Source organism: Manis javanica, chromosome 4, assembly GCF_040802235.1.
Source record: "Manis javanica isolate MJ-LG chromosome 4, MJ_LKY, whole genome shotgun sequence".
NCBI classification, from domain to species: domain Eukaryota; kingdom Metazoa; phylum Chordata; class Mammalia; order Pholidota; family Manidae; genus Manis; species Manis javanica.
The window spans coordinates 74,810,042-74,834,854 of record NC_133159.1 but is presented as its reverse complement, the minus strand read 5'-3'; the positions used below and the strand labels follow the sequence as shown (position 1 = coordinate 74,834,854).

The window sequence follows — 24,813 nt, the reverse complement described above, 5'->3', positions numbered from 1 at the left end:
ACTTCTGTGTACTGACAATGACCAAGTAGACACCAAAATTAGAAGCACAGTACCATTTACAATCATTGCTTATGTGCTCCTGTGAGGTGATCCATGTCCTTTCCCTATCAAATTCCTCATTCACACCTTACTTCACATCTGCTTGACAGTAAGATAAGCTCTCTAAGAATAGAGGCAATAGCTGTCTTGTTCAATACTGGGTCCCCAGCAGTGTCTGGGACATCATAGCTAATCAATAAATATTTCTAAGGAAATAAAAAAAAAAGCAGGCTTAAAGTTTCACATGCAGTACAGGAACCTCCCATATCCAAACTGCAAACTCTACTCTTCCCCCAGAAAACTCCAGTTACAGAAAAAGTTTCAGGCAAAAAAGAAAAAGAAGGCATTGGAAGAAAAAAATCAACTAGAGTCAGATACCAAGATAATCCCCCACATTTATAATACAGGAAGGGCTTTCAGTCACTGATCATTTTTCTTATCAATTAAGTCACATGTATATTCAAGCACAAAAGAAAATTATACAATTAGTAAAATAGAAATACATAATTGCCATTTTAATGACTACTAAAATTAATTTTCCTTTATCTTCACATTTGAAATTCTTGAATCTTAAATGCTTTAAATAATTTTACCTTGTCAGTATTTTAAACCAGAGGGCTTGTTATCAAATGACAGGTACTAGAGCTACTAGTAACTCTATGACCATTTAATCACCACTCCATGATCAATTTTGCTAATTTTCTCCCAGCAGTGGTTCTTAAATTTTTTTTGTGTATGTGCAGTTGGAGTGAAGGGAGAAGGCACAGATTACAGATCCACTCTGGGATCCTGATGAAAGCAATGGACTCTGCTTTGGAATGGAATATTCTGTATGTGCAACACACACACAGCAAGAAGTTTCAGGGGTTTTCCATAGCCCGAAGTCCATCCAAAAACCCCAAGTTCAGAATCCACGCACGCCTAGACTTTTGTCAACCAGTTATCTTTTAGCTATCAGCTATTTCTTAAGAGCCTAATATGCAAAAAATACTTTGTAAGAAAATATACCATATTCACAAAAAAGGTATGCACCAAGCAAGATCTTGATTAGAATACTTCCAGCATATAAAATTAACCATGCTAGAAATTTAATGAAAAAGTTTATTAAACAAAGCTTTGGATGATCAGAAAAACCCACCTTTCTCAGTGCCTATATTCTATTTGTTCTTACAGCTCTGAAGGTAAAGCAAGGAATCTTCTTGATTCTGAATCTCCCCCATTCCTGAATTTCTCAGAAGATAAAACACATCAGCCCTATTTTGTTTCCATAGTCCTAACAATGTGAGATGAAGTTTTATATACCTATTACTATTAGAATTAACTGAAACACTTAAAAATAAAAGGTAAAAAAAGGTTTTTTAAAGGCTGCATATACATTATATTTTTCTTCCATCTATAAAAATGTGAAATAGAAGTCATTTTCTCTAGTCAGAGGTTTTGTCCCTTTTTAGGGACATTTCAGAAACACATGGAAATTTTGGTTATAATAAGACAGAAACAGACAGGTAGGGAAGTGACTCAGAAAACCAAAAGACTCTAGTAAAATAATGAAAACTACAAGTATGTCAGAATAATTAAGTACAAAGCTTTTGTCTCAAAGGACTATAAAATTTTTTTAATTAGTAAAATATTGTCACAAAACATAAAAATATTTAAAATTAGTAAAGTATTTGTCAGTACCTCTCATTTATTACTTAATTACCAAGAGAGCAAACATTACTAAATACGGGCAAAAAGTGGGCAGAGGATAGTAAGCTATCAAAACAAAGAAAAGACATCACTGAAATTAATATTTATGTGTCATGCTTAATTTAGGGCAGATCCAACATGGCACAAAAACCTCCAATATGCTAAAGTATTAAATATTTTTTAAATAGCTAGGTATAAATAAAATAACAGTAGCATATGTACTTCAATCATGATGATAAGAAATTTGGGGGCTTAAAGAGATGTTAAGAGATTACAAAATTAATTACAAAACTAAGATGATAAAGTGTTATACTGGCAATATGATAGAAATGTGGTATATAAAAACACGTGCAACTTTCCTACTATCCTTCATATTCATTTTCATGTCTCCTGATGACAGAGGAAAAAATATTTTTAATTAACATCAGGGTTTCAGAGCTAGAGATTTCATCAATAAATAATTTCTGGTGTGGAAATAATACTAGACTTAGTATAGTACTTGGGGTGGAGGGAGGGAGAGGGGAAGAAATGCCAGAGAGGTATCCAGAAGGCTTCATTCAATTGTATTGGTAATGTTTATTTCTTTAGTTGGGTGGTAAATACACAGTGCTTTGTTTTATTACTATCTATGCATTTTTTGGTATTCCTATAGTATTTTATAACAAAATGAGGACAATAATAGAAAAAATAAAGAAAAGTAGAGAACTATCTAGCAGTAAAAACCCTGGATTTCACTACTGAGAAAGCAGTTGCGGAAGGGTGCAGAGGTCCCAGAAAGTCATCTAATGTAGGATAGCTTTCCACATGGAATTTCGTATGGCCCCAATCTCTTAAAATTTTTCTATTACTGAGAGTACATTTTCTTGAAAACATGTTGAAATGCTATAATAAAAAAATGAAATATAATACAGGTATATTTCAATATATAATATTAAGTATACAGATGACTCTTGAACAACATAGGTTTAAACTGTGTGGATCCATTTTATGTGCAGATTTTTTTCAATAAATATATTTGAAAATTTTTTGGAGATTTGCAACAATCCAAAACCCATTTTTCTCTAGGTTACATTATTGTAAGAATATAGTATATAATACATATACAAAATATGTGTAGTTTATGTTATCAGTAAAGTTTCTGATCAACAAGCTACTAACTGCTAAATTTGGGGGGAGTCAAAAGTTGTACACAGATTTTTGACTGCACAGGTGGTCAGTGCCCATAACTTTCATGTTATTCAAGGGGCAACTGCATAATAATTTTATAAACTAAATCATACATAATATGTTTACATTGGCACTACAGACGGCAATGAAAAAAATTACATAAAATACAGTTCTTTCCTCAAATTTTGATTAACGTTCTACAAATGTCATTTTTACTCCTATAGGTCTGAAATTTGTGGTGTTCTCTCTACTTAGCAACACAAATGATCACATTTCTATCTACAATTGTCTTATAAGCATTCTGAAAACATTCACATGTTTTTTTTATTTGAATGAAAAAATGTTTTTATTCAAATGTTCACATTTTATTAAAATGCATTGCATATATACAATACTTATGATTTAATCATTTCACTAATATGGAAATAATTTTTTAAGCCCAATTACACCTCACATTTAATAGTCCTAAAATTACTATTGGTAAAAATGACATCTCAATAAAAAATATAATTAAAAATATCTCTATTTTAATAGATAGCATGTACAAAATCTCAGGCTCTCACATACTTACAACACAGAAACACTTTCACAAGCAAAAATATCTAGAATGATTAAGCAAAGGTGGGATATTAAAGGTGAGAGAGAGAGAATAAATTATGAAAAAGACTATGAAAAAGAAAACCTAAATTCTAGTAATGATTCTGTCAGTGGTTTGCTATAAGATCCACAGCAAATTCTTTTAACTATGTTTTAAACTTTCTTAAAATAGTGATTGAATCTAATTTTAACTCAGGGTTTACATTATGTCCACTCTGAATTCTATGAACAACTTTTGCTTTAATGATGATTTGGGATTGTATGCTTCTTTTTGACCGTCATTATACTAGTTCAGCAGTTCTCAAAATGTGGTGCATGGGCTCCTGGGGTTCCTAATATCCTTGTATAATTACTTAATGTCTATCTTCCCACCATATTTTAAGTTCCAAGAGAGAAGAACTATTGGCAACTATTAAATAATTTGATCATTATTATACTACTAGGCCCAAGAATAATGCTTTGTATAGAAAGTGGAGAAATGGGTGCTCACATTTGACATGCTGAGTGAGAACTAATACCTAAAGGAAAAAGAAGAAAAAGCAAAAAGAATTATACTAACCATTAAGACCACTTGGTACAGGAATAAGCAGTACTATCTAAGTATACTATGTAAATGAGGCAGCAAAATGTGACACACACTGCGTAAGTGTACTTTCTAAAAGCAACTGTTAAAAATTGAGGTGTACATTTTTTAAAAATCAAGGTTTAATGTGTTTAAAGGATTAAGACTAATTTGTTTGGAAAATACACTTTGTTCTCCATTGATGAGGCACTATGATATGAGAATGTTTCATAAAACAAAACTGTATTTTAATCATAATTCAGAATTGCTAAGTATTTAAGTATGACTTGTTACTGCATCATAATACATCAGGTCACATACTACAAAATGAAGAACGAACTTTTCCACTGTTATAAGCAGAACCCAAAGGAAGATAAACAGTTATGTAAGACTCTGAGCTATTGCTTTCTTTACTACCAAATGGAACAAAGTTTTTAAAATGACATATTCCGTTATGGGTGGGGTTAGATAACAAAAACCTACAGAGAACCAGTTAGTACCCATAACTAGTTTCCTTATTTCTATTTACATTAATACAAGAACTACAAGTTAAATAGGTTGAACCACAAAAACCATAGTTAGAGGATAACCAGTAGGCTACCACTGCAGAGCTATCTATAAGGTATCATAAGGCATTATCTATCAAGGAAAAAATTAATAATTTGCCCCCAGTTGGCAATCAGCACTAGTTAGTCATGCCACTGAATGTAACCAAACAGCCATCAGTTTTGTTCTCATATATTACTTAATACTGCCCAATAAGCTGGTTTTCCTTCAGATACACAAAGTAAGTCAAAATACTGCAAAAGAGAAACAAGAACAATTATGAACCCAAGTACCCAAGTAATTCAAATATGAATTATACATGGATTACTTTTACTATTATGTAGAGCTCTCGGGGATAAAAAAGAAAAAAGTTAAATATTAGAGTTGCTTTTCCTCAGTATTGGTTAGAAGAATATGAACAGGTAACTAACAGAAAAAGAATTCAGAATGAACAATAAGCAAATGAAAAAATACTAATAACCATCTGTTATAATCAGGGAGACGCAACCAAAATAACAGGATACTTTTCATACTATAATGAACTATTTCTCTCCTAGGCATTTACCTAAAAATAATGAAAGCATTAATCCACTAAAAAATGTTCACACCAATGTTCATAGCAGCTGTATTTGTCAATAGCCAAAATCTGACAACAACCCAAATATCTATGAATGGGTAGATGGATAAATTGTGGTATATCCATACAATGGAATATGAGTCAGCAACAAAAAGGAATGAAATACTGACACATGCAACAGTATGAGGGAATCTCAAAATCATTATATGGAGTGAAAGAAGCTATACAAAAAAAAAAAAAAAAGTACATCTGTATGATTTTTATGTGAAACTCTAAAAAATGCAAATGAATCTATAGTGCCAGAAAACAAAGTGGTTACCTAGGAATTGGTGGAAAATGGGTAATGGCAAGAGGGTGAAATTACAAAGGGACACAAAGAAACTTTTGAGGTGATAGATGTGTACTCATTGTGTTGTCTGAAGTGATGGTTTCATGGGTGCACAGGCATGTCAAAACTTACCAAATTGTGTATTTTAAATACATGAATTTATTGTATGTCAATTGCACCTCAATAAAGGTATTTTTTAAAAAAGGAAATTTCTTTTTAAATCTCTTTTTCCTTAATGTAGAAATGATTATACTTTCCTTTTATTAAATCAAGGTTGTTCTTTAAAAAACCATACACTACACTAGAGCTAGAATATTTTGGTTCTAAGTCCCAGTTCCTCACTTAGTGATAGTAGACAGATCACTTAATTTTTCTCATCTGTAAAAGGAGATTAGGGTAAACTGAAACATGCCCATCTCAATATTTTATGGATCTGAAGAGTATCAGATTCGGCTTTTCACACACAAGGTTGTTCCCAGAACTCTATAGTAATCAAAGCATATTCTTCTATGATGTAGGAAAATGTTTATTACAAAATTAAACAATAACCCCTTATAATTATTTAAAATATTAAAGCATAAAATATAGTGAAAAGAGCATTGGCTTGGAGTGAGAGAGAGCCAATTTCAAATTCCAGTTGGGATAACTTGCTATGCACCCGGAGCAAGTAATTTTATTTCTCTATGCTTCAGTTTTTAAAATATGTAAATAAAGAAAATAAGCCAATACCTTTTAGGACTGCTGTAGGATAAATAAAATAAAAAGGGCGAGATGTACAGCAGATGCCTGCTATAAAATAGAAGCTCCATAAATGATAATTAATCCTAAAATTTGTATGGAAACACACACATAGAAAAACAAATAGCCAAAGAAATCTTGAGAAAGAACAAAGCTGGGGATATCTTGATTTCAAACTATAGCACAAAGCTACAGTAATCAAAACAGTATGCTACTGGCACAAGAAAACAGAATATAGAGCTGAGAAACCCACATGGAAATGACTAATTAACATGACAAAGGAGGCAAGAATATACAATGTGGAAAAGACAGTTCTTCAATAAATGGTGCTGGGAAAACTGGACAACTACATGCAAAAGAATGAAACTGGGTCACTATCTTACACTTTACACAAAAACTAGCAAAATGGATTAAAGACCTAAATACAAGACCTGAAACCATAAAACTCCAAAAAAAAAAAAAAAAACACAGGCTGTAAACTCTTGAACATCAGCATTAGTAATTTTTTTCTGGACACATCTCCCTGGGTAAGGGAAACAAAAGAAAAATAAACAAGCAGGACTACATCAAACTAAAAAGTTGCTACATAGCAAGGGAAACCATTAACAAACAAAAAGGCAACCAACTGTATAGGATAATACATTCACAAATAATGTATCTGATAATGGGCTGTCAGTATCCAAAATACAAAGAACTCACACGACTCAACACCAAAAAAACCAAATTATCCAATTTAAAAATGGGCAGAGGACCTGAATTGACACTTCCGAAGAAGGCATACAGATGGCCAACAGGTACACATGAAAGACGTTTACATCACTAATCATTAGGGAAATGAAAATCAAAACCACAATGAGATTATCACCTCACACCAGTCAGAATGGCTACTATCCAAAAAACAAGAAATAGTTAAGTGCTGGTGAGGATGTGGAAAAAAAGGAACCCTCCTACACTGCTGGTGGGATTGTAAACTGGTGCAGCCACTATGAAAAGCAGTGTGGAGGTTTCTTAAAAAAAAAAACTAAAAATAGAAATGCCATATGACCCAGCAATTCCACTTCTGGGAATTAATCCGAAGAAAACAAAATTTCTGATTTGAAAAGATATATGTACTCCTATGTTTATCACAGCACTTTTTTTTACAATAGCCAAAGGTGGAAACAACCTAAATGTTCACTGACAGACAATAGCAAAGATGTGGTCCATATATACAATGAAAAATTACTCAGTCATAAAAAATGAATGAAATCTTACCACTTACAACATGGATGGCCTAGAGGATATTCAGCTAAGTAAATTAAGCCAAAGACAAATAACATATGATTTTACTTATATTTGGAATTTAAAAAGCAAATGAACAAAAAACTAAAATTGAAATACAGCCATAAACACAGAGAACAGACTGAAGGTTACCACAGGGGAGGTTAGCAGGGAACAAGTGAAACAGGTGAAGGGGAACAAATTTGGTGAAAATGTTTGATATCTTGGTCTGGGTGATGGTTAAATGAGTGTGTAATATCAAAATTCATCAAGCTGTATACTAATATTTATGCATTTTATTACATGTACCTCAATACAAAAATCTTTAAAGTATAAAAATAAATGGGGTCTCTCTTGTCCCCTCCTGGCCTGAGCCAGGAGGTCTGTCCTCTCGCTCTCTAAATAAAAGCTGAGCCTGCCTTTTTCTTTCACTCTCCTTATAGAGAGAAGCTGTCTTTGGCACCCAAAATTGGGTGCTCGTCAGCCACTTAAATGGCACTAACCTAGCTGCTGATCTCAAAGTCTTGAGCAACAGGTTTCCCTGCGTTTCCCTCCGTGGATCCCCGGTCTCTCTTGGGAGCTGGGAAAGTCAACTGAGTGGAGGCCAGGATTATGTTTCAGAGGTGTCTCCTTGGATGTGAGGGACTTAGGAAAGCCGTGGACAAATGCGAAGAGTCTAGGCTGAGGCTATACTTCAGCAGGTTCTCAAAGGTCTGTGTGTCTGGAATCAGACTCCGACAGCCCGACTGGGTATCCATGGAGAGTGTCTCTCTTTCTCTTTTTCTGTGACTTCCAGCCTGCTTTTTCAAGCCACCCTGGCCTCTGTGTGAGGCAGGGACTCCCTTTACTTTCTTTACATGCTATGTGTGCCTCTAACTTCATCAATTTCACGGAACCCAATGCTCACCACCGCAAGATAGGAGATCTACACTTCCTTCTTATTCCTCTCGCTTTCTCTCTAAATAAAAGCCTCTGCCTTGCTTTTCTAAAAAAATAAAAGGTAATTAAAATAACTTATAAAACTATTTGCATACCTTTAGGCTTCACTGTAATACATGAAAATAATTACTGTATTATTTACATAAATTAAAACAAGCACTACTTGAAAAAGTATCTCTCACTATAAAATCTAAGAGACATACTTTGGATGCTCACAATGAGTAAGGAAGGTTTAGGCAAGAATATTTGCTGAGTGCCCATTAAATACCAGGCACATGAAGTAAATGCTTTATGTCATTTAATCTACATTAAAAAAACCAAGAGGCAGAGGGGGGAAAGGGAGTGCTGGAAGGTAGGGTGGAAGGTAGTTCTATTTTTTATAACATAATCAAGGAAATGTCTCTCATAAAGAAACATTTCAAGAGGGACTTTAGTGTATTTTAATTCACAATACTTTTTACACAAAATATCACTGTATAATTAGTCAAAGATTTCCCCAGCTACACTAATAGTCAACCCTTTAATTTGGCATATAAATGAACAGAATACAAAATATTTCTGTTGGGATTTAACATATATGCTCCTAGAGAATGGTGGATATAAAATACAACTTCAAACTATTTTTCTATAAATCTCTGACATACACAAATACTTATGACTGTGTACATATATTTAATCTGCTAAACTATTAAGACAATATCATTTATTTCACTTGAAAAACCAGTTTTATTTAAAATTCATCCAGTACAAAGTATTTTAACACTTTTCAGGCACAGAGTGAACAAAAACCTCTGGATTCACTGCAAAAATGTCTTTAAACAGACATTTTCTAAAGTAATAAATTTTATTCAGATAAACATAAAAATATTTCTGTAATCCACAATACTTTTCTATCTTCTCTAAATTTAAGGTATTAAAAAAAAGACCTTCACATTCATTATCCAGTGCAGCTCAACAGCACTTTCTGTGATGACTGAAATATTCTTTATATCAATGTTGTCCAATACAGCAGCCACCAGCCACATGGTATTCGCAAAATGTGGCTACTCTGACTAAAGAACTAAATTTTAATTAAATTTTAGTTGCTACATGTGACTACTGCACCGAACATAATTACAGAATATCAAATAATCATAACTAGGTACAATAACCTCCAAGAGTACCATACTTAAAAGAAAAGTATAACAGGAAGCAACCTCTGTGTCCAATAATGGATGAGTGAATAAACAAAATGTGATATATATACATACAATGGAATATTATTCAGGCTTAAAAAGGAAGGAAAGTCTGACACCATAGTACATGATGAACCTTGAAGACATTACAATATGTGAAGTAAGCCACACACAAAAGGGAATAAACTGTATGACTTCACTTCTACTGTCAAATTCATATGTCAAATTCAGAAAGTAGAACAGTATTTGCCAGGAGCTGGGGAAAAGGCTTAATGGGAAGTTAGTGTTTAATGTGTACAGAGTTTCAGCTAAGATGAAGAATTCTGGAGATGGATGATATTAAGTTATAATATGGAGAATTAATGTCATGAATTGTACACTTAAAAATGGTTAAGATGGTAAATGTTATGTGTATTTAACCACAATTAAAAAAAATTTTGAAGTGTCACAATTTGCCCAAGTACTACTGATATAATAGCTAACTGGAAATCTAAAGTCACCAATAAAGGAAGTGAAGTGCTTCTCAGAGAGGGAAACATCAAATTTGCAGAGAAAAAGTTAGTTTCCCCATAATGAATCAGTTATACTATATTACCTCATAGCCAAGAGATGAACATTTTACTTCTACAGGATCTAGCTGGACAGATATTGAAGCTCTTGAAGTCACAAGGCTAGGCAAAGTAAAGTCAAGCTGAGTAGAGTACTTAGCATTTAGTTATTTGGTTTTGATTTGGTTTTAGACACTAGCAATAGAGCTGGCCTTCAGTAAGTTACAGATTGAGCAATAAGAAAAACTAAACCCCAAAATGTGTAAGTTATTTGTTAACTGTATAGTTACTTTTAACTTATTTAAAAGAGAAGACTCTGTTTTAGTAGAAGGGCTTAAGAGGAAGTATATCTCCAAGGTTGTAAAGAGCATAGCAAGGAAAAAGTAGGGTAGGAATGAGAATACCACCTTTAGTAAGATATAACTTATGCACAGAAAGGAAGATGAAATTAGTGTAGATAGTCAAAAAAAGAGATCATCCTTTTCCTCATAAATCTATCTGAATGTATTTAAGCCCAACTGCTATGATCACTAAGAATGTTACATATTCCAACAAAATATTTTAGGAAAGTTGTTAGATGTTCAAATGGAAAAGGGTTCACAAAATGAAGTTTATTGTTAGGCTTTAAAAAAACGTTTTTTATTTAAAGCAGTTTGTCACTGTAATATCATTACCCCCACAGTGATAAATCAGAAGTAAGTGCAGGCTGAATTTTACATCAGAGAAAAATATATTATTCCTTTAAGAGATATAAAAACATGAGTATTTTTTCAGTTCACTAAAATACTTCATGCATACAAAACACTCACTCTGCAAGTCTATATTGAGGGCAACATGGCCTCTTTTATATATAACTTATAAATACAGAAAACATTCAACTTCATTAGTAATGGGTATTTTAAATAATTTTTAAATTTTACATAAACTTTCAACCATGATAAACTCTCCAAAAGTTACACTCCACAGCTGCTAGAGTGTAAAATATCTCTACAATATTTTTATGTTATAAAAGTAATACAAAAACTTTGATACTACCATGAATACTCACAACTAGGTGGCAAATTACAAATTCCCTTTTATTGTTACTCTGTTCTCTTGAAGAAAAAAGACATTTTTCACATTCACTTTTAAAATAACTTTGAAAATGCTAACCATTTTTTTAGGTATATTAAAGGAAAAAAATATAAACCTAAAAGTTAATGAAACTAGAATTACGTGTAGTACTTAAAATGAGGCATAGGAATCAGAAAGTGGATTCAGGTTAAAGCACATATTAGGTGAGTTAACATGAACAGCTGTAATTGAGTAAAATAACCCCTCCCCATTTTGAACTCAAAGACTCATTTTAAGAATCAAGTGAAATACATGTGAAGGTGCTTTAATAACTCAAAAATGCTTTACAAAGTGATATTAGCAGTGCTTCTATTTTTTTCAACATGGTTCTATTTTGTATGAGATACTCTTATAATCAATACCAAATTCCTTCTCTACAATTACCATTATACTATACTAAAGAATTATCCACTCTTATAAAATCAATACAAAATCCTCTGTATTACCACTATACTATACTAAAGAATTATCCACCAAAGAAAACAAAAGATCCATTTTTTTAAAAAATGAGATTCAGTAAAGTATTTGCTACTGATTTGGTAAAGGTCTATTTTTTTTTTAAGCGATTCAGTAAGGTATTTGCTACTGATTTGGTAAAGCAAGAATTTTGCCTTAGAAATGATATTTAAGGTTTTCATTTGTTATAAAACAATCCTTACAATGAGAAAATCAAAACTAAGTGTAGAATTTTGTGCAGAGTTTTATGAAGTTTTAGCACAATAAAAACATGCACTAAAACACAAATTTATAGTAAAATGAACAATCTCCTGATGCTGGAGTGCAAAAAGTAAGGTTTCCAGAGCGATAAGATGGAAAGTCAATTATACTAACAAATAATCGAACTCAGACAGTTACTATATTTTACACATCCAAGTTTAAGCATATTCTATTAGAGTTGACATTATTAATATATAGAAGTATATTACCACAAATGTTTCTGTAGTGCTGAAAAGTGCATTTTAGATTCTGCAGATATATAATCTTAGTTCAAGTTTATAAAATTCCAAAAGCCTCTGAGAAAGGACAAAGGATCTGAATTTATTTAAACTGCTTCATGAAATCACTTAATTGTTCTACAGCTCACTATTTACCATACTTATTTTTGCATGACAAACAGCACACGAAAGGTTCTTAAATGAAAGCTCAATCCTAGAAGTACATCATATAACCTAAGATTTCTTTACTTATTCTTACACACATATCAGCATACTGTTAAAATTAAAAAAACAACCATGCTAGTATACACACCTTTTGGTTGGCTATCCTTATCATACCTTCTATGAGGCAAAGAGTAAAGAAAAGAAGGAAAATAATTAATGACCTATGATCAGTTCTCTAGGTCTCTTATGTCCAACTTCAGCAGCCTGTCAACTAAAAAATGTTAGTATTTAAAGAAAAATTAAATAATCCTCTGAAACGTAAACCTGACAGGGTTACTAAGTTTTCTGCCTACTATAAAGCAGGTGCTTTATGTACATCATTAAAAAAAACATATTTACAACAGTCCTCTGACTCAGGAATTATCCCCTTTTATAAGAACAATTGCCTCATGGAGCTAAATAACCCAAAGTCAACAGCTAAAACGTGCTAAATAAGGGATTTAAACTAGGTCTGTATGATTTCAAAACCTGAATTATCTATTAGACCAATGATTTCAACAAGGCCTTGAAATTACTGGTCAGTAAATATCCAGAAAGAAATTTGACATATATATATGGTCACTGATTTATTATTTTGCCAGTTAGAATATTACTATTAATTATTTTCTCATCATTTCTTAAAAGAAAGTACATTTTGATATCAAGAGAGGGAGGAAGCACAGAAATGGCAAAAATCTCAAAATAGAGAACAGTTGACCCCTTATAAATTGGCAACTTTACATCAACACACACAGAATACAGACTCATACAACAGTGATCTTAAATGAAAAATCATTATGAAGAGTATGACCCGGTGGTCGAAACATTCTTAAGTATCTTTAAAAAATGTTTTTTTTTTTACTCAACGAGGCTTCTTTTTCTTTAGGAACCAAACTGATAATGCATCAAGGAGAGAAAAGGTCAAGTATCTTCACTGTAACAGTTACTTCTATATAGGCTCATTAGTGAATAGAAGACTCTCTCCCACTCTTCAAGGCTCCCAAGGGAAAAGGAGGTTAGATAACTTTTACCAATATTGCAAGAAATAAATCTTACTCTTTACAAGTATATCTGCTTTTTAAGGACTGATCCTTTAATTAAGTTCCATTTTTATGATATTTGAGGAATCTGACTATGCCATTTGAGAGAACAAATCTGAACTGTTCTTCCTTAGGGAAAGATGATCTTGGAGTTTTGATGGCAAATAAGGAAGAAAGGATTGAAGAATAGACATGAATATGAGGAAAGAGGAGTCAGCCATAGGATATGAAACTGGTTTTAGGAAGGACTAAATGAAATATGGGTATCTTTGTTGAAACCAGTTAGATGACTATATGTCTATAAATGTGTAGAAACAGAAACCCAGAAAGCAGGAGGTGTTATGGATTTACATCTTGGTTTAGACTAATTATGTGAAATCAGAGAAGCTATTTAACTACCCTGAACTTTAGCTCTTTTGCGTACAAGTGAAAAGATAACACTATTTCAGCAGAACTGTCTTAAGGGCTAAGTGAAATAACATCAATATGAATTAGTTGTAACTAGTTTTTAATAATAACAAAAATTGTTACTATAACTTGCTTCAGTTGTATCTAGACAGAGCTCCTTCTACCAGAAGAAAACTCTCAGTATGAAATGGGGAACTCAATTATGACTGAAGGTAATAAACTTACAATTACGTACTTGTCAAGTGACCTTCTCTAGGGAAAAATGATGTAATGCAGTTCTGCTCCCTCATAAACACCAAAACAAAAGCAGAAAAAAGTATTTAAAGTAGTAAATGTAAAATGTGGGGATTTTCAGACATAAGATTGTTATTTATTCAACAAACATTAATAAGTAGCTACTTATACAAGTTGTTTGGCTCTGGACTAAGGGAGAAAAGATTAATATATAGAGTCCTCTACTCAAAGACTTTAAGCATTCAACCAAAGAAAGAAAATGAAGTAGAACATAAACAACTACAGTGCAATACAACAAAGGATAAAAGTCAACAGATAGCAAATATCCTCAGTTTTGAGGAGATATATACAAGACAAGGAAAATAGAGCAAAAAATGAAAAAGCAGAATTTGAATCTGAACTGGGCCTTAAAGAAGGATTCTACTTGATAGAACATAGCAAGAATATATAGGTGAGGAAAAATAACTCATCATGGCATGCATGCCTGAGTAGGCTGCCTGCATGAAAAGAGTTAAAAATTAAGGTTATTTTAGCAATACAACAATGACAGCCTTTAGTGCTAAGGAATTAGGACTATATCTCACAGGCAATAAGCAGTCACTGAATGCTGGAGATAATTTCTGAATCTAGCAGTTGTACATAATTTAAATTAAACAATGAGATAGTAGAGGTTAAAACATTAAGACGCTGAAATCATCCAAATGATAATGAGCCACAAACTTGGACAGTGGCAAAGTAATGAATGAAACCCAGAAAGCAGGAGGTGTTATGGATTTGCATATTGGTTTTTAAAGTTACTACTAAATTAGTAGTAGTAATTAAAGTTACTACTATAATTAGAAGAATAAAATGAAGTGTCTGAGACAGTAGTCAAATAAAAGTAACCAGCAGATTTTTTAGCATGGGCATCTAGGGAAAGAATGACAACCTTCAGAAATATAGAAAAGTAAGATGTAGTAAATCAGTCATAGAAATCAGTCATTTATTCACTGAAGCATTTATCAAGTATAAGCTGTATGCCAGGTGTTAGGGGCATAAAGATGAGTAAGACCTAGCTTTTGTCCTGAAAGTGGGAAAGTCATACACTTCTATAATTAATTGCCATATTGGGTGATATATTCAGTAACAGGAGCTGCAAAATGGGAAGTAGGCTAATTTGCCAATGGACCTAAATGCTACATGACCAATCACTAAATTGATTTATCAAAAATGTATCTTAAGGACAATTTTTCTTGATTATATATGAATATACTCATATATTCAATGATGTTTCAGTAGAATTTTAAGGAGGGTTCCATTTGTCAAAAGCTCTTCAATCAATTATTAGTATTCTTAAAGTTAGAAACTGCATATGCAAAAATAGAGGTATAAAGAGGTACAATTTCAAGAACTGCAAGTAATTTTAATATGACAGAGTATAACATATATAGGGAGAAAAATTTGAAAAGACTGATATAGGCCAGATAATGGAAGGTCTAATTATATTTTATTCTATAATTAATGGAAAGTTATTAAAAGGGTTTAAGTAGAGAAGTGCTCTTTCAACCTATACTCTCTCCTCAGAGAACAGCCCCTATCCCTAATTCACAGGAGGGTCCCTGCAGACATATTGGTATCTACTGTACTCAGAACTCCATCCCTCCATTGATACAGTTGACTGGATCAAGGGGACATGGTCTGTATGGGGTCTATCAGACTTCCTCACCCAAATACTTAAGATTGTGGCACAGAATATGGGAGTCGGTTAGCTGTGGGCACTGGACTTGAAGAGTTACCGTAAATTCAGAAGTTAGGAGTGTCATTTGGGGACCACATAAAAGGAGAACCAGTATCAGAGTAAATATAAAGTAATAAACATACTTAATGATGAGAACATGTAGCCCTAGGAAGAAAGCAAGCCTCCAGTTTCCTGTTTAATACTCATGAGACCTGGCTACATATCCTACCCTTGGGTTAAGATGTCTCTAAAGCTTTCCAATAAATCCAATTTTTGTTTAAGCTAATTTAAACAGGCTTCTATTATCTGCAACCCTGACAAAACAAGGTGATTAATTCTGGTGGTTAATCTGAAGAATAAATTAGAGGTGAAATAGGCTAGGAACAGGCAGAACACTTAAACTAGGGAAGAAGCTATCAAAAGAAAACAGTAATAGCAAATATAGGTAGCTATGATGAAAGAAAATGAACCAATATTGTACAGTGCCCAGAAACCTTAATTTAAACAACAGTTTCAGAAACTGAAGCAGTATCAGTTGCCTCTAAACAAGGATCAGGAGGTCACTGAGGCTTTTAAGAGAAAATATAAACTGAGTAATTGGGATAGAAGTCATATTTGAGTAAGTTAAAAATAAAGGTAGAATAAAACACAACTAAGAAGATTACTTAAAGGAGATTAATTATTAAAAGAGAAAAGTTGAGGGGGTAACAGTATTAAAGAGCATTTTTTTTTAAAAAGGAGAGAAGTGACTTCATCGTTAGGCAGAGTTAGGGGAGAATTGAAAGCCCCATCCTGCAAAACAGAGAAACAATATTCCAAAGAAAGTAGAGGTTCAGGAAAGTATAGCTTTAGCAAGCACAAACAATTTTTCCTTAAAATTGGATCAGAAAACAAAATGGCTGAAATTCCAAGAAATTTTTAAGAAAAGAAAAGTTGAGGACACTCACATTGTTGAATACTATGTATTACTTAGTAAAGTCAGTGACTAGGTGAGCGATTTGATCAGAACAAAGGAGCAGGAATAAATTGGATGACTTAAGAAAATACAGAAAGTTGAGCCACAACTGGAGAATGTGATGGAGAATTAACAAGAGGTAGGTCAAGGATCTTATTGACCCAAGGCCCCAGGGGATGCAACAAAAATAGAAGACCACAAACTGGCACTATAAGGGAAAGTGAACTACTAATGATATAGGTAAGGATAACTTCAGGTATAGTTCATTACATAACCTGGTATAATGTAACCTTAACTTCTAACTTGCAAATTTTAAATAAGGCTATTCAGAAATGCTTCTAGCCTAAAAAAGTGTTCTACTTTATGTTTTGAGTAAGACTGATACACATTTCAAAATATTTTAAAAATTAAGAAGTAACTTGGCCCTTTACTCAGTATTCAAAGCCAGTTGAAGCTATACTGGCTTAATGTTAAAAATAAAGCTTTGAAGCTCTTAGTAAAATATATAGGTGACTACCATTTACACATGGAGTAAGGAACAATTTCTTTAACAAAAAGCAATTACATTAAAAGATTGACAAACTTGACTGAAAGCAAAAAAAAAATTCTCATTTAGAAGATACCACCAGCAATGACAAAAAAACTGCATTTAGGATTCTAGGTTTGTAAGTATCAATAAATTTTGCAAAAGAACAGTATTTACTATTTTTATCCATTAAATCTGATCAAACTTTAGCATTTAACATTAACAAGCTATGCATATAATTGAATAACCACTTCATATAATTAAGTAAATACGTTGCCCCTCAAATGAAAGAATATTAATAATTATTAGTAAAAATATTAATAACTAATAAAAATAGTTTGCACTGAAGGGATATGAAATGAGAAAAACAAGCAGTTGATAAACTATTTACATATATAATTTTCACTACTACTTTCCACCTAAATTCACTCTATAATTCAGTCAACTAACATTTGAGTGGCTAGCGTGCATAAGGTGATATATTTTATTCACCTTTCTGTGGTTGTTCATTTGGATAGTTGGTGACTTCATGTGCCATATGCTACATAAACTTTATACTTTCTATATCAAATCTAGAATAGATATTAAGTGTAAGCTTGCTGGTCACAATGATGTGAACGATTTTGAGTATTTGCTAAAAAGGTAAAATACTAAAAACTGTCCCTCCCACAAACTCCCTAAAAGAAAGGAAAAAAACAAGTTACAAACTGAGAGAAGACACTCGTCACATACACAAAGAATTAGCATAAAGAATATAAAAAACTTATATCAGTAAGAAAAAACAGAAAATAGGCAAGAGATGTGAACAGGGGTTTGACTGAAAAGGAAACATAAAAAGCCCAGTAAACAAAAAAGTAAATGTCTACAATAGTGATGATGAGGAAAATGCAAATTAAGACCACAATGAGATAGCATTTTATACTCTTCTAATTTGTAAAATTAAAAGACTGTCAAATGTTGGAGAGGATGGATAACCAAAGATAGTTTCTCTTATCTATTGCTGATATGAATATAAACTGGCACAACCACATTGGGATTTGAACATCATCTCCCAGAATTGGGCATTCATTTATAATTACCCCATGAGGCAACAGGAATATAATTAATAGAAACTTAAATATATATGTTTATATATACACAATGGGGAATATATACACATTTTGTATATGCCCTATATATAGACAATGGGGAAAATATACAGAATGTCCATAGTAGCACTGTTTATAATTACAAAAACCAGAAAATAGCTAAATGCCCAACAAAGGAGAGTGGATAAATATCCAAATATTCAACATGGGAGAGTTGCTGAATAGTTTACTCAATGAAATATAATACAGCAATTAAAATGATGGACAATAGCAACATGCAATATGGATAAATCATCACAGGTAAAAAATCCAAGTTTGGAAGATTATATTCAACAGAATTACATAAAAGCAACTGAAATAAAAAACATATTTTTAAAAATTACATACCCAACAAAATTATATACAAAGAAAGCAAGAGAATGAACACAGAATTCAAGATGATGGTAACCTAGACTGACAAGAAAATGGAGGTGGGGAGATGGAATGGAGAAAAGCCATGTATAGGTTAAATTCCTAGCTTTTTGGGGGAAGGGAGGAGGAATGAGTGTTCCATGGGTACTTATTATAACAACAGACATATAGATGGATAATGATTAATTCAATGCATGCCCAAGGTTTAACAAAAGAAAAAAATCCAAAATTTTAATGAAATTTGCTCTATGAAAATTCCAAAATAGGTAAAACAAGCACCTTCTTAGAGAATCACTAAGGTGGCAACTATAGGAAAGGGAACTACTATTAAAGTATAAAATACATGATATTCAGCACATGTTTGGGTGGTATGTCTCCTAAAATGTAAAATAAATTTCAAATTCTGTCACAGCAACTTTCCAATAAATTAAGGTGTTTCTGAGCCAGGGCAGAAAAACTTTAACCAATTAGAAAAAGCAACCAGTGCCAAGTTTCTAAAATAGATAAATCCTAATAAAAGTATATATTATGTAATGCTTATGCATCATTTCATCATCACAATGTGACACTGACATTTACCTTCAAATATAAGTCATTTATTATCAAATACACTCTAGGCTTTCCTGTTTTTCATTTTTCACAGACGATATTTATGAACATGTTACACAAATTTAATTTTTTTGAGATAGTATAAAAAGCTGAATATGGCAATAGAACTAGCTTCAAAATAAGATTTCATGAGATTAAGAGAAATTAAGCATAATATCAAGATAAATGTTCTCTATTTCTGCTTTCCTAAGATACTAGAAGTTATTTTTTATTAGTAAATTTTTCTCATTAAAATAAATTTTAAAGATCTTTTTAAAGCTTCTAACTATTCTTTAACTTTCTAACTTTCCTGCCAAGTTTGAACTCTGCTGTATATCAAAAGTTAATCATATTAAATGTCATAATTTTCATACTCCAGTAGTCAGAGTAAAACTGGTTTTTGAAATAAAGTGGACATTTGGCAACTGTTCAATACAGTACATTCTCACACAGTTCACAGAAAATGATGCAGAATTAACTATTCTATTCAAATATGTATGCTTCTGGAAGTAACATTATTTTAAGTGCCATTCATCTCTACTAACTACTACTCCCTTCTCATTTGTTTAAAAGTAGACACATGTATGAATAACTTGATAAAAGACCTGAAAATCTACCACTGTCAAATTTGAAAAGCAGAAAGAGGAGGGCCCAAGGAATCAGATGCAAAATCCTGGGGTAAATAGGCAATGCTTAGAGGATATCCTACCTCTCCCGGTTTCAATACTGATCATACATGTATAAGAGGAGTTGTAGGGAAACTAGAACTAATCCCTGTTACACCAATTAGAGATGACTGAAAAACACCATCCATTTTAGAGCCATCATTTTATACCATTAGTTTGAGCACAGAGACTTTTACTTAGATAGTCAATAAATGTTTGGCATATTACTGAACGCATCCTTAAATAAAGTACATACCATTCTATAAGAGTAGCAATAATCAAATTTAAGCTGAAAATCGACTTGCATCTATTGTTCAAAGACTTGATATGTATCATTGTCTATTACTAAGTCCACACTGTACTCTCCACCTACTTTTCATTGAGCTGTATCTCAAAGTACTGACTCCAAATCAAAATATTCTGAGATAAAAAAATAAAGCTAGTTAGATCCACTTAACTAGAACTAGTGGTTAAAAAAACTTTATTTAACCTATAGCTATTTCTATCCTGAAATTCTATGAACCACATTTGTCTTTAAAATTATAGTAAGTAAAATGGGGTAAAGGGAAAAAATATGCAAAGTTACACAATCTTGTATGCCAAATATATCTCAATTTGAAAACAGAGGAAAAAGAGTTAATGGATTCAAATGCCATAGACTTAGAAGTTGAAAAAGTTTGTGAAGTTATCTGACTAATAAACTATGAGTGCCTTTCATTTTCTTTTGTGCTTTTCTGCATTTTCCAGATTTTCTACACTGAATGTGTATTACATATATAATTTGAAGTAACTATAAAATCTGTGTTGCCCATCCTGCCTACTTTCTAGTATTACTGCAATATTAGATGCTACCTCCTAATTTCCTATAATGGGTAAAAATAAGTGTGATGTTTGTAGATACAACATAACTAGTATAGAAATCCTTTTTGAAGTTTTCAAGGGAATATTTTTGGGATTAACTAGGATTAGAAATGCAAACTAAAGAAAAGTAAGCAATTTCTTTGGCCAATGATTATAATCAACTTCTTTTAGAACCATCAAGACATTTATCGTCCTGGTAACAAATGAAGCCCCCTCATCAATGTGGTTACGTGTGAGCTTAAAACTATAAAGGGAAGTTTACCTTATGGATAGTCTTTAGAGAAATGTAAAAACCTTTTGGAAGGGTTAGGGTAAACATCTGACAACTTTCATTAGGAAAGTAATTGTTAAATGGAGAAAACCTGCAAAAAGGTTAGTCGCATTGTTGGTCTCTGTAGAATATTATACCTTATTCCCAACAATAAAGTACTGCTAAATTACAGACCAGCAAACAAAATGTGGAAGTCATTTTTCCTTATTATAGAGGAACCTAACAAGTAATATAATGTTTATACTAAGGTTAACTATGGTTAATTACATTTTTGACTAATTTGTAGAAAGTTCACACATCTGTAACATTGGAATACAAAACATTTTGTGGTCCACAGTACTGTGGCAGCTTGAAGAATGGTGCAGTGGGAAACAAAGAGAGCTGAATTCAACTCACACTTACAGTGTGACAACAATTTACTTAACATTCCTGCACTTAGTTTTCTGACTTATAAAATGGAAACAACACCCACCTTACTGGACTGTTGTAAAGATGAAATAAAGTACCAAGTACAATGTCTGACATATAGCAAAAAACAACAACAAAAAAAGAACCCAATGTGTTATTGTTACTCTCTTCTAGACAATGAAAGCTATACCTCATCATATTTATATCCTCCAATATATCTTTGGTATATACTCAACAAATGTTCTTGAAATGAATCCCTGTAACTTAAGGCTAATTATCTCAACCTTCCACATGAGCAAGTCACCTCTACCTAACTGCTACTGAGAATGGAATTTAAGATTTTCAACTTAACACTTTATTAGGCACTTTGATGAAGATGAATCTCCAATAATCAACAAGATAACTTTATAAGCATGTTACTCAATATTTGGGTCTGCATTCTACAAAATTACTATGATAGCCAACAATGTCATTTTGAGGTTCTTTATACGGTTTCCATTAATCCAGTTTCCTTGAAATAAACTTTGTTTTTGGTCTCACAAAAGTATCTCAGTAAGTTTCCCATTATACTTAAATACAAAATAAAGAGAGTAAGACACAAATTAGTTATGAGATTAAAAATTAGCAATGCCAACTGCTTGTACTTTTAAACGCCTATTTTTATTTTTACCACAGCAAATACTCTTCTTACACATTGAAGCCTCTAGCCATCAGTTTGTGTGCTTCATTAATGATTCCTTGCCAAATAATAAGCCTCCTAAATTACTATCAAGAGTTAGAAACATTATTCCATAGAAACAGTACAGTAACTACGAACCAAAACTGCTATGGTTTCAGACTGTCTTTGTCTTTCTACAACTACAAATTACTAATTAGCCAATTCCGACTCAAGTCGTAAAGTATCTCAAATTTTGCAATGTCATTTGAAAAATACTTTTTAAATGTTGAATATACATTGCTAAAGAAATGTCAGTTTCATTAAAAGTCACTTGTAACAGGTATATTTCAGAGTGAGACAAATATTCCTAAGACAAGATACAGCAAAGTAAGTTTTTAACTATTAAATGCAAGTTTTAAAACTTGCTACATAAATTACTATTTAAATACTTGAAATCTGTATGTCAGGGAAGCTTTAAGAACTTCAAATTACACAACTTTTCAGTTTAAATAAATTTAAACAACTGAGAAGCTTTTTAAAATTTGGCTCTCCAAAGAGGTCTGATAAGTATTTGGTTACTGTATACTAGTTTCATGACCCAATGAAATAAAATGTTTGAATACATGGATGTATAAATTTTATGACCATTTATCTTAAGTTCTGATGTAAATAATATTCTCAATTATTTTAATAAACATGATAAAGTTCAAATGCAGTAACTTTTACTAGAACTAGGAATCAAATACACAAGAAAATGCCCTGTATATACATGACAACCTATAAGGTAGCAATAAACACTTATTCTTTTTCTGGAGGGATTACATATTAGTTTTTTCTAAAAGTTGAACTTCAGGTGTTCCCCCATTTTGGTCCCATTTTTAAAATAGGACCATATTTCTTCGACTTGCTCCCATATTATTTTCCACACTGATGTTATTAAAAGTACCTAAACGTTACATTCTCATACTCATGAAAATATATTCTCAGGTCGAGGCCAACTTTCTATATCTATGTCAACTTTCTATAAAATACAAATAAGGATTCCAAATTCTTTGTAACTGTGAAGCCACTTCATTTAAAGAAAAATGCTCATGTCATTTTCACGGCTTTTTCCCATTCAGAACCAAAGTGTACTTTTCATATTTCAAGACTAGGCAATGGAAAGTATTTCCAACGTGCCTCAAATTTTGTTTACAAATCTAACGCAAATTAACAAAACGATAAATTCCACTCATTTAGCAAATATGGTATGCTGAAAGACCTCCTTATAAGAGGCTAGGAGTAAATGCTATATAGCAACATGTTCAACGACATGCAGCCTGCACTGCTAAAGGATTCCAAATTTGCAACAGTGCACTATTCTACCTTGTTGAAATCTCTATTTTTGTGCAGGAAATGTCAAGTATTACAACAATACCTTCAAGCTTACATCTAAGTATCAACTATGCTTATACTGAAATTTACTGAAAAATACATTTGAACAGCAAAACATTTAGAAGCAGTTGCAATATTTAATTTCGACACCATCAAGATTCAACCCTTCAGAGTGCCTAAATTCAGTGGGCTTTTTTAAATGTTAAGTATGCTATTTTTTCTTAATTCCCATCTCCGGGGTCTTCTTAATTCCCAAGATGACTACATTAAAACAAACAAAAATAAGTTTCAAGCACGAAATTTTAACCCAAATGTAAACATCTCGGGAACACTTTAATGAAAAAGAAACCCATCAGGGTAGAATAGGTACCTCCGTACATCATAAAGACCTAAAAAAAAAAATTGAGCCCACATCATCAAATATATTTAGTCGGAAATGGAAAACAATACATGTTACTCAGCAAGGACTTAACTAATTAAGGAACATATTTTGTTCTCATCTTCTGCAGGCATGTGGTGCCCAACGATTTCCCTTAGTCGACTGCTTTCTCATTTGTAAACAACTTCTGTAACTCTTTCTCTGGTTTTCAAACCGGAGGGAAAATGAAAGTCTGAAAAGCATCAGCATCTGAGTTTCCGGATCTGAGCAGGGAGTAGCTGAGAAGGGGACTATGTAACCAGCACTTGGTAGAACAGGAAAGAAAAGGCAACCCTCAAATTAAAGAAATTCAGTCACCTGAAGACGGCTGGTGAAGTGAGGCAAGCACTTGGTGAGACACGTTTAAAAACAAAACAAAACAGAACTTGTCTGGGGGCTGGAAGTTATGGGGGCGCTCTTTGTGCGGAGTCTGAGGGGAAGGGGAGGGACCAGAAAACAGCTTGGGAATCATTCAAAGGAGTTTAAGGAGCGGAGTTCGAGGGAAGACGGGGCGGGGCCCGGCCGGGCGCAGGGAGGGGGTGACGGGGCGTCAGCGGACGGCTCGGACACCGAACGGGGAGGGGGCGGTGAGCTAGCCGCCGCTGGGACCGAGGGAGAGTACACTGCCGCAGCGGGCAGCCCGCCAAACAAGGGTCCTTCGGGCAGACGGAGTCCACTGGGAGCGGGGGCAGGCCAAGGCTCGACTGTGAGAGAGGTTCGGCCCCCGAGTGACATCCCCGTCTCCGCACTTAGCGGGGTAGGGGTGCGGCGGCC

At 33.0% G+C, this 24,813-nt stretch overlaps 1 protein-coding gene across 2 annotated transcripts in view; it reads right to left on the bottom strand.

Moving 5' to 3' along the window:
• The window catches only part of PKN2 (protein kinase N2), a 138,331-nt gene that overhangs the window by 113,075 nt on the left and 443 nt on the right, over positions 1 to 24,813 (bottom strand). The gene's annotated exons all lie outside the window — the stretch shown is intronic.